The 12,941-nt window shown below is 30.7% G+C and overlaps 1 protein-coding gene across 1 annotated transcript in view; it reads right to left on the reverse strand.

Moving 5' to 3' along the window:
* Positions 1-12,941, reverse strand: part of LOC130448843 (cholecystokinin receptor type A-like) — a 217,293-nt gene that overhangs the window by 157,844 nt on the left and 46,508 nt on the right. The gene's annotated exons all lie outside the window — the stretch shown is intronic.

A 12,941-nucleotide genomic window follows, 5' to 3' on the forward strand; every position in this document is an offset into this window, starting at 1 on the left:
TAGATATTTTCCAATATCACATAAAAAAATAATTCATACGTACGAGGATGTAATGTTATCTAGTTAGCCCAGTTCCATGCATAAATAAAATATTGCGTTACCATAGCAACGAACAATAACTTATTAGAAGTGTCAGTGTAAAGTTTGACGTCAAAAAAGTGTATTGGAGTGAGCAGATTTACGAAGATATGCTTAATATCCTTGGTGATCAATGTCCTTCGTATGCGACCGCGAAAAATTGGACTACAAGCTTCAGAAGAGGTAAATTTTCCATTGAAAATGATGACCCATCGGGAAGGCCAGTTTCTGTGTCAGTCCCCGAAAATTTCGTTGACATGATTTTATCACACCATCGAATTGGGCTAAAACGGATATCGGAAACACTGAATATTTCATACGAACGCGTTCATCATATAGTTCACGTCAATTTGCACATGAGAAAAATTGCTGCAAAATGGATCCCCAAATGTTTGAATGTTGACCAAAAGCGTGCAAGCGTGGAAGCATCGCGTTCGATCTGTGCTCGATTTGAAAACGATTTAGACTTCTTAAACTCAATTGTTACTATGGATGAGACTTGGGTACATTTCTACGATCCAGAAACAAATCAACAATCGATGGAATGGCGACGCTCTGGTTCTCCAAGACCTAAAAAGTTTCGTGTCCAAAAATCTGCTGGAAAAGTTTCTTGCTTCAGTTTTTTGGAATTGCCATGGAGTAATTATGTTTGATTTTTTGGATAAGGGTGGAAAAAAAGTAACTGGAGATTATTTTATTTTTCCAGGACAACGCTCCTGCAAACAAATCTCATGTTGCCATGCGGAAAATTTCGGTTTTGAATTACTAGATTTGGCTCTGTCCGAGTATCATCTCTACTGAAAAAAAGTTTAAAAGAACGAAATCGACGAAACAATAAATCCAACCAACTTTTCGAAACAATTACATAATAATCCACATCGTATTTTCAATTCTCACAATAACTTTCAACAAAATAATAATAATTCACAACCAATCAATCCTTCACCGTCCCCTGGTAATCACTCCACCAAAATTTCAATTGTCCCGAAAAATAATATGCACAATAACACCCAAAGATATATGTTTCAACATTCGAAACCTCAATAGATCTCTTCTTAGAAATATTCTGCATTTAAAAAATAGTCCCACTCTTATGACTGGAAAGCTACTAGAACAGCACACAATTTCAATAAAAACTCTAGAATCAAAGACGAAAAATACGATGATAATCATTTTCAAGATTTTCAAAGGAATCTTCCCAAGAAATAACCGCCTAGTTCTAAATAATATTTCAGACAAACGTCATTTTCTAACGCTAAAATCGGAATTAAAAGTCTTAATCGATTCGGAAGGATCTATCACATAATTTCTCTAGAAGCTACCAAATACTTATAAACCATTCACATTAACGTCGATGAAATTATCTCGTGAAATCAGCATCATCAATGCACTCTTATATGATGAAGAAAACATAAATGAATCTTTTGATGCTCGAATTGTCCCCACGAATGAAAATTTTTATCGTAAATTATGACTTAACATGAAAACATTAACTCTTAGAAGTTTAAATATTAACAATTCCGTTTGAAAATTTTTATAATGTAATTCCAGATCCAAGTATTTGAAAAAATATGGCAAGATATTTCGAAAGAAGTGAGAGAGAAAGAAATGTAACCATAAGGAGACGGAAGACGATAGTCGACTGACACGCTTATTTAGCAAATGTAACTTGATGAATTCACTCAACAAATCATGTTTTGATGACTATTTATATTAAGATTTTTTTGAAAGTGGCGATCTGTTACAAACGACACTTCCATATAGATGAATTCTAAAACACAATATTCTCGATATTAGTGATCTATGGGATAAATCAGGTAGGTGCCAATACTTCACTACTCTAAATTTGGCTTCAAAAAGAATAAAAATGCCAGCATATAAATTTGAAAAGTGAAGAAAATTCAATAATTGGACATAAAAATGAATTTTACTGAATCTCGAAACTGATGTACAACACTCATTAACACGTTGACTGCCACGGCTAGGTTCGGAATCCCGTTTAAAATGACAATTTGATTTAATTATATTATATTATTTAAAACTCAAATTCTAGAGCATAGTTATCATAAAAATTATACAAATGTGTGTTTTTTTAAAAAAGGTGTTACGAGTTATCTCGTAGTTGGCATACACGATTCGACCTGCCGCTTCTCTAAAGCTAAATCATAAACACGCTTCCATTATCGTCAGTAGTATCTCAGATATTGTCGATTACATTTACGTCTTTCTTGAGTGTTTTGTTTTATAATTATTATTATAATTAAATGATCAAGAATCCAATATGGATAAGAAAAGACCACTTACTCAAAGTGAAATTGAGTACTACGCAAATCTAAGAAAGACTATTAGATAGCCCAAAAAGGTTTCACTGATCAAGTTCAGAGAAGAATTCGTCGTCGCGTTGATTGGAGAAGAAATTCCACCAGTTTCTAAAAAAATTAAATTTCAAGAGCTTCATTATTTAGAGAGTCACCAACCGAAAAAAGCAGCGTCCGAAAAAGCCATGTCGTATATGTACCCAAGCAAAAAAACACAGAGAAACGCGTTATTTCGGTCCAGTATGTAAAGAAAATCCAGCCATTTGTGTGGGAGATTACTTTTAGAAGTTCCAGATACAATAAAATATTATTCAATTTCGTGAATTTGAACTAATTTCTATGATAATATTTTTTGTTCGTTTCCGAGTTTAATCGTAGCTTTATAAAAATGGCAAGTGGACACCAGACGAGATAATTTGTAGTTGGTATCTTAGAAAAGGAAGCAATCTACGAGTTATCTCGTAGACAACGTATTAAAAACAAGTATAAATTGAAGACTTGAAATAATTTAAGCGTTTCCAAATATACGCTTCAGGAATCGAAAAAAATAGCCTACAAAAATTTAGTATGTTGTCCTCATCCCATTAAAAGAAGGAATCGCAGGAGCTAACAAGCAAGAGTTTAATCTAATCTTATTTATTACTTTGAAATTTCATGAATGCTTGGATTCAAGTCGAAGCATTCATGAAATTCCAGAGAAAAGTAATTATTCACAAGTTGTTACAAATTATGTTGAAGTCACAAAGAAAAAGTTCAAAACAAATCACTTTGTCAACTGAGGACTTGGGATCTAGTTTGAAACTATTGTTGTCAATTTAGATGTCATTGGCGGAAAAACATAATTAATTAGTCTTATCATATAAACAAAATTTATTTCACTGCTCACAGCTTGCGTTACTTTTGATGTTATAAACATTATACGATATGAACCTACCGACTTCTTTTTGTTAATAATTTTCTTTATAAGATATTTTGTCATATTATCTCGGAGTAGAAATATTTACATATCATATTTCATACCTCTTTTGTAGTTTTGTATGTACTTGTTGGTAACATACTGGGTTCCTGGAATTCAAGTTATTTAGTACAGTTTAATTTGTCCTTTTGTTGAACTATTGACTGTTTGGTTTATTTTCTTTTGAGGTTAAGTCTTGGCCTACAGGACGCAAGCATTATTCGAAATTTGCTAGACGTGGTATAACTGGTTACAGAATTATGTTGCTTGTAAGGAGGAAGGTTAGAAAGGGTTCACCCGAGGCAGCGAAAGCACACACACACATTAAGACATCCAGGAAGACAAGAGTGTTTAGCCAACAGGCTAATTCTAAACAAAAAGTTAAGGGGATGGAGGAATGTCCTTCTTCGCGTCAACCCGCGGATATTTCCATCTTTGGCTTAATTAATTAGTTCACCACTGATAAGTTCCAGTTGTTCAGGTCTTAGAATTCACTAATCTATTATTAATCCAACTTCTAAATTGTCAGAAAGTTATGAACTTTACACTTTTATAGTTAGTAGTTTGGAAATAACAACTTTGTTGATTTGAGTTGCTCGTAACTCTACGGAAAACGAAGTTCGTTACGGAGTAGCACTCAAAACGATTTTTCTCCTAAATAACATGACCGTACTGAAATAATACCCATGCGAAAGGAATACCGAAAATAATTCATCAAAAACAGTTTGGAGCTTGTCGCACGACACAAAAATCAACATGTCAACCTTTTACACATTATGTTACTTTTTTCTTTTCGAAACCTCATACTTACAAAAAGGAAATAAGAATCCTAATAACCACTTATCAATAAAATGAAAAATATAATGGGAGCTTGTCAAACAAAATTAATTTGAATTGAGTTTAGGTACGATTCAACTTTGACGTTGTCGGACCAAAGATTTCCACCATGATAATATTGTGAGATATATTACTGTCATTGAGTTGTCGATAGATTAAGAAGTTCGATACGTGATATCATAAAAACATATGTTATATGACACATTCTCTAGTCTATAAGAATTTTGGGTTTATGAAATATTATCTTTGAAACGGAAAATTTAATACTTTTTCAAGCGTAACATCGCCTGTATCGATGTTACGTAACTCTTAAGTGCTCCAGTGATGGATATTTCCATATTGAAAGGTGATACTTTTTGAAAAAATGATGAAATCCATCCATTAGATTAAGTAGGTAGTAAGTTTCATTCTGTGGTTTATTTTAGTAGATATTCCTAATAAAAGTATTGAATCTTCAAGTCTCGTAAAAACATTAGAATATAATCATTAAAATAGGTAATAAAACTGTGGAAAATTATTCCTCTGAATTATCTTGGACTTCCATTGAGATAAATTAGGCTTTTATTGAAAGTCTGGATTCTTGACAGAGCTAATTTATTATCAGTTTCAGGTATTTATCTTCTCGTGTTTATGAGTAATCTCACAATTTATTAGTATTAAAAAAATTTGTTTTATGATTCGTCTGTTCCATTAATATCCGATAAAATGCTTATTTTCCTCCTGTTTCCAATTACTTTACAAACTTCTACAAATCTAATTCCAATTTTATTCTGAATAACAATTGATAATGTATCACATTAACCATGTATTTTGTCGAACTATATGTTTCGTAGTGCCAAACATTTCAACTTAAGAAAGACGAGGTCTATAAAACATCAATATGACAGATATTTATACAGGATTAGTACGAAAAAAATTATTCTTAGAATTCATGAGTATCATACTCAAACATTTGTAAATATGAATATATTCCCAGTTAGTGATTTTCAAACTCAAATTAATGTGTAACTATTTTTAATAACATACAAATATTTGATTATCTATGGACATAGGTCCGTGTTCATTACATCCTTCTAAATGACCTATTAATAATGGCAAGCGACCACAAATTAGTTCATGGAACCTTTCCTTCATTTATCGAAAACTATATATATATATATATATATATATATATATATATATATATATATATATATATATATATATATATATATATATATATATATATATATATATATATATATATATATGAATTAAAAATACACAATAACTTCTTTGCTGGATTCGAATGAGTTGTGCAATATAGACTAATAATTTAATTTTAAAAACTTGAAAGCAACTCCAGGAAAAAGCGCGTTTTCGAAATATATTTTTAAGACGACGCCATCTGAAAGTTGTTCGTTCTGTATTCATTTACATACCGAAAGTTGCGTTTTGAGTGTTCCATGTAGTGAAAGTGACAGTTCCGTACTGCAAAACACTTTCGGGACGCTTCAACTTCTTTAAATGTGACACTAGCCACTTCAATATTGACAGTTGACAGTTTCACTTCGATGATTTTCCATAACCTTAAATTTTCAATTTTCTGAAATTATTTGTTTTATCCGAAGTTTTGTCTAAATCTGATCTCACCGAAGAAAGCAACGCAGCCGTTCTTAATTCGTTGCCGGAAAAATCTCGTGCAGGATACGAAAAACAGAACGAGCTCTTTATGAAGTGGTATCACCAGAAAACATTATAAATAAAATGTTTATTAAAATTCTCTATTATTCATTTTCTTTCCTTAGCGTAATTAAAAAGTGTTGAATCTTATGCGTCGTCTAAGTAATGTTGTGTACGCTACTTTGTTGGAAGAGTCTGAAAATTGCAAGACAAGCAACAGACAAGAGACAGTCCTTATACAAATAATAATTTTTTAATACTGTACTGTAAAGTCGACTTTACAGTACTAATTTGAGTCTGAAAAGTGGCACTTTACGGTATCCTTGTTCTTTACGGTACTTTCAAATTCTCACAATCCCATTCAATTGCTTAAAATGTTACCTTAGAAACATCGGTTAGTTTTTATTTTTTTTAATAATAAGAAATTAATCAAAGGAGCTATTTTCCAGTGAGGTTGCTAAATATGACATTTCACATTTTAATATAATTTTGTTTTCTATTTAAAACCGAAAACAGTATGAAAAAAAACATATTACGATATAAGTCCTTGAATTTATTATTACGGTACTCGATAAGCTATTCTTGACTCGGCTTCTTCGTCGCCTCGTCCACAAACAACTATCTCGTACCGTACTAAATCACTTCCCGGACTTATAAATGAATAACTATTCCATTAACTTCTATTTTTTTCTGTATAAAACGATTTTATAAATAGAATCGTTGTATCAAAGGATGTTATGTAAAATCAAATTTGAGCTACAAAATTAATTCTCCCAAAAAATACACATTTAATTTGTCAAAATCCAGTTACAGGTTTAAGTGTAACTAATATATTCTGAATTTGTTTTGGTATTTGTAATTCAATTCAAGTTTATTTCACATAACTTGGAACGGATTCCTTAAACACTCTTCAGGGAAGAAGAAACAAGAACCTGAAATCCTCGTCATACCCCAAAAATTCCGCTCGGAGCTTAAAGGATATTTGTATTCACACCCTACACATGAATATTGAATATATAAACTGCAAATACGTTTTTCCAAGTACTGTAAACATCGTCACAAGCATTTTCATATTCTTTCAATCTACTACAAATCTTTGTTATAACTATTATTCCATACTTGGAAGTTAATTCGAACAACAAACTAATTAAGGTCTTTTTAAGAATTACAGTTATTGAAAAATCGTAATCAATTTCTCAAAAATTAAATTGCAAGTTGTTTTGTTTCAAATATTTCTCTAGAAATCCAAACAATTACTACAGATAATTTTTTACAATCCGTTAAAATACTTGGGTAATCATTAAAATGATCTTTTTTATCCAAAACCATGATGTTTGTATTTCATGAGTCGATGATTATGAATGTTTGCTGACAAAACTTCACTCACACATCAGTTCAGACAAAAACGCTTTTGAACAGTCAAAACATCAAATTGATGCTTCAATCGCCGCTTCAATCTTATTTGGCACCCAATGATTTCTTCATGTTCCCACAGATCAACATCGATAAATGACGATGTCAACGCTTTTCTCGATCTGTAGGAGTGGTTGATACATTCAAATAACAAGCTCTAGAGGTACCTCAATCGGAATAGAAAAAATGCTCCGACAATTGCTTCAAAAACAATAAAGCCATATCCAGTTGTAAATATTTGTTTTAATTTGTCTATCTCAAAAAGTAGCAACTCTCGTATTGTAACCATTCAAAGCAACAATTTAAACAATGCTTTACCTCGAGTGCATTTGACGCATGGTCCAGAATGTATAAAATATTTACAAAACGTGAAGAGGTTTGACAATAATTGACGCAATTGTAAAAACGCACCAACTAAAAAAATATCCAAACATGAATACCAATATATGAAATGAAGCAATAGGAATGACAAGTCTGAAAATTATATCTTCTGAAGTCATGTACATGACAAAAAGAGCTAAAAATTGATTGTACGAATACGATTAATTAACGTAGAAATTAAAATCCAATTTGACAATGCCGAAAATCAGTGTTATAATCGGTCTTAATTAATAATCCCAAACAACAAGTACTTAGAAAACATTGAAATACTCCTAAAATTATATCATTGGAATCATCTTCACACGTCAATTTTAATTAATAATAATGAAGCCAGTACCTCAGTAGATCCTTTGGGTGGACAATGATCGACATCTTTTAGATCACTGAGCTTAAATTACACATTAAATAAAAATTTAAGGCCAAGTTCAATACGTAGAAATATATTAGTTCCAACTATCAACTATATGTATACGTTAGTTCTATATACATTTTTATTTATGAGTGATAACTGTATATAACTAGCTGGATATATTTTCTTTCATATTCTCTGTTTTTGATTATCTAAGAGTAATAGTAAACAAATTGAGCTTTGTTTAATCATATATTTTGTTTTTTAATTTGATTCCTAAAAACACCATAACTTACTTTCACATTTTTAATAATATTATGAACATAATTTTGATTTCTATCAACCTTGTCCTCGCGTCGGTTCAACTAAGTTCATATTGACTTTTTTCACTTTCAGAGTTAATAACCAAAAACGTCAGGTTTGTGGTTATCACAAGAATTGAATTTCCCACATGTGTCAGAATTCTTCTTGATGTATGAACAGTGTTATATATAACGTACAAAAGTCTTCGTTATCAGGTACCAGGCATTTTACAGTTACCTAGTGGTTTCATCGCAGGAAAAAAATGTCTAGCATCACTCATTTATTCAGACCTATTATATATGAGCTCCTGCTGATGCAATGCACGTCTGATAGTGCTACCTTTATTCTTTTCCGAATTTTAATCTATCTTTATCTACTTTTTGGTATTCAATTCACAGCATACACTTCTACTACTAACATTCATCTGTTCATATTTTGTAAGACTCTTATTTTAGACAAATTGTGTCCAAATTCTACATCTGATGTTTCTAATCTTTCCTATAACGTATATTTCAATTGAGATATATATTTAGTTTTTTTAATTATGTCACGGTATTATCATTAGTGTTACGAACTCGTCCACGTCATAGACAGTGAAGCCGGTCCTATACGATTACTCCAATAAAATCGAAATTGGTGGACAACCGGGTACAAATTTCTAAGAAATAAAGCGGAAGTCTTTGATATTGTTCTTTATAACTTATTCAAAGTCACTCATAGTCGCTTTTATAAAGTCAATTTCAAGAATGGCCTATCCAGAAATCCATTTTATATAAATAGGATCTTGTTTGTCAACAAGAAACCCAGAGTAAGTAATTTGATATCGAGATAGATAAGTAGACGGTGTGTTCAAATAAAATAATATCTTAAGAATTAGGAAGACCTAGTAATAGATCTGAATGTGATGTGTGATGACTAAATTGGGCGAGTAAGAAATATTGTGTATAAATTTACTCCGTCGTTGAAAACAGTAGTCAATCACTATTTTTAAGCTTGATGTTTTGACAATATAATGATCATATTCAGAGCAGGTTATAATGATGTCAAAATTTCATCACACATACAAATTTTTTCTTTCATATCTCAAGAAAATGTCACAAATTGTTTTATTGTACTAACTATACTGCAATGACAGTCATGCGTGCGTTGTTGAAGGAATAATCACATATTAATAGTATTTCCTGTGATGTTTTCATTTATTTATTGATGATAAAAAAGAATGGATAAGTTGTTTTGTGTTGGAATTATCTGGACTCTCAAATATATGTAAAAGTGTCCTTTTTTTCATATATTTGTATATTCAGCAAAATAATCAGAATCTGAAAAATATACAAAAAATTATATTTTCTTATCTCACAATCGGTAATGGATCATATTATAATCGTGCTGGAAAACAACCACTCCCCATACATGTTGAAAGAAAGTGTGCAATATACCAAACGGCTTCTAATCACTTAATGATAAAATCATATTTCGCAATACATATGTTATTATAGATATAGGTTATTACCATGAAAAAGTCCTTCATTATTTCATAACTTAATTTGGATTAAATTATATATTTCAATAAGCTAATTTCCTAACCAATAAGCTAATTTCAAGGTTTCAAATTTTTCAATGGGCGTTGTAATGATGAGTGTTTCATAGAATTTATACACAACGGATTAAAAAAAGAAAATCAGTTCGATTTTATCCAAAATTATTTATTATCGGAACTTTTGAATGCATTCATATCTAGAGCTTCGAATTGAGAGAAAAATATATTGTTCAAATAAATGGTTGAGATTCTCAATCATATGGTTCTTGTAAAATTATTCATAACACCCTATTTTATTAATCAAAAATAATATCATTAATGGAAAACAAATATTTTCTTATATGCATTAAAGTTTTCAAAAGGGCACAATTTCTCAAAATAAATACTAATACATTCATCAACCACACGTCTATTAAAGCGATTGTAATCAAACGTTATTGTTTGGCATATTGTATTTTTTATAAATTATTATTAGTTTTATTTTAGATAGTCTTTGTGAGATTGGAAGTTATTTGTGTTTTTATCTGGATTTTTCTAAAGGTTCCCTAAGGCAAAACGGAATAAAAAAAGGGGGTGTGCATATCGACGTTGTCCTTTCCGAGTGGATGAATACAGTTATTTTGTTTTTCCAAATAAACCAGAAAGGAAACAATATTGATTAATATTTAATGAAGTGGTGAATCATCAAAATCGGATATGGTCAAAATAATTGACCTGGTCAGCTTGAAATGGATCGACCCCTGTGTAAACTGTGTATAAGGTTGGATGAACTTCATAAAAATTATCATCTCCTTGAAAAATACTTTAAAAGAAGTGTCAGTCCAGTCATACTACTGCTGTACACACTTATTGTGTCTGAATAGATCTAGAAAAGAGTAGTACTACCTTAAGTAAGATATTAGTGATCCGAAAGACAGAAAATAATACTTTGTATCATCTTTCTAGCTTTTCAGGATAAAACATTTTCCTTTCATTATATAAGTGATATTTAAAGTTAATGAACACAATATCAGAAACACTAAGTATTTTGAGATTTGTTAAAGGTAATATAACAGAAAACTATACAGAGAGATGGAGATTTTTTATTTTATACTGGATCCATCCTCACTTAGTGCCCTATGTTCGTCTTTGTTTTCTCCAACTACATCCACACAAACTCCAACTACTTTTTCCTCAAGCTCACCAGGAGGACTTAAGAAAAAATAAGAGCTTCAAGAAAACGAAAGAATAAACTGGAATGGATCATTAAGAACTTCAATAAAATTTGTGACAAATTTCCAAGAAAACCGTTTCCTGAAATTGTTGAAGCTCTGGCTTTTCTTAAAGGAATAAGCTTGTTGGTCTCCATGATATTGGAATTTATGTAAAAGAATTTAAGTATGTCTAAAATGCCTAAGTTTCAATGAGACGAGGGCTATACTCAAACTGGAAACAGCCAGTTGATTACTTTTTTTTTAAATCACAGTTTCCTGCAGCTAAGCTGCTTGTTACTCTCGAGGAAGGTGATGGGAAACTTACAAAAGCAGGGTTCTTGATTAATAATTTTTAATAAGTTAGTGTTACTCCTAACAGTCCAGAATTTGTTTTATCAGAAATGAGAATTATTCACATGCTTGATCCACGATATTCAATCAAAACTACAAGAAATAATATTATCACAAACATGAATGTGTACATGAGTTTGGGAGCAACCATAGAAGTAATTTCTAAATTGAATCAACCGTTTGAATTCTACACATCAAACACCGGAGAAAAAAGATATTTCAAGGCTTTTCAAGGAGATGATTTCCAAATGGAGTGATTGTTGATGTATATTAAATTTGGAAAATGCGTAGTCATCACATTTAATGGTCTTAAAAAATTGTGGCCAATACTATCTGAAGCAGGCTCAAAAGAGACAGAGATAGTCAATTCAGACTCCTTAGAAAACTTTTTTGGAGCAATAAGACAGCAAGACGGAAAGAATTGTGTGAAGCTCACTTTCATCAATTTGAACGGACTTTCATAAAGCTTTTTTGTCAGAATTACTTTCATTCCAACAATATGCATTGCAAGAGTAGCCTGGGTCAACTTCTAATTAAGCTTGATGCTTCAAAAATTGCAGCTGTTCAGAATGGGTCTTGCACAAAAGATGCAGTTCAGGCACTTCAAGTATTTACAAAATTTCGTTTTGTTAACGCCTTAGAATATATACTGAAACTGTTTATTCGCCATATCTCAACAGATATTTAAGCAAAAAATAGACAGGATAGAAAAACGTTGAGATTATCACATTTTGAATTCACTTATCAATAACTATTTTTTTGTATTCTTTATTGTAATTTATGTAAATTCGAATTAGGTATATCAATTTTAGATATGTTAATAGAATATATTTCAATTGTAAAATTGATCAAAGTTGGAAGCTATACGTATTAGAGTTTATGGTTCAGTTCCAAACAATAAAGTGCACCAAAATCAGATAATTGCATAAATAAATAATGCAATATAGATCTACGTAGTTTTTCTACTAATTAATCTTCCTATTAAGAGAAAAATTAGTGAACCACATGACAAAAACTATATATAATAATTATAATATGGATTTGAACTGAGTTGAAGAGCAAATTCCTGAAAATGAATTATTTGACATAAATAAGATGGACACCGTGTTAAAAAATGTGTTAATTAAACGACAATAATGTCAAAAAATAGAACAAAGTCTGAGCTGTCCAATTATGTATCATTCAATACCAATAAACATGTTTTTTATTATTGAAAATCATTGAGAACCTTACTTTATGGATAATATGACAAAAATTGTTTACTGATGACATTATAGCTATCTTATAGATTTTAGTGGACGATGACGTTCTTATAATAGTCCCAAAGCAACTTCCATTATCTTTTTCGTAAATAAAATATATTAAAATATATCTGTTCATATTGAAGTCCTGGTTAGGTTAGGTTAGGTTAGGTTAGGTTAGTCGATGCATTTTCGTAATAACTATTTGTACATTATTGAATATTTTATGAGAAATATTTATATTCTCTATGAATACAAATAACATTATTTTTGAAGTAGACGAATCAAACACGTACCAATAACATAAGAAAACATATAAACAA

The sequence above is a fragment of the Diorhabda sublineata genome, chromosome 9 (assembly GCF_026230105.1).
Source record: "Diorhabda sublineata isolate icDioSubl1.1 chromosome 9, icDioSubl1.1, whole genome shotgun sequence".
NCBI lineage: Eukaryota > Metazoa > Arthropoda > Insecta > Coleoptera > Chrysomelidae > Diorhabda > Diorhabda sublineata.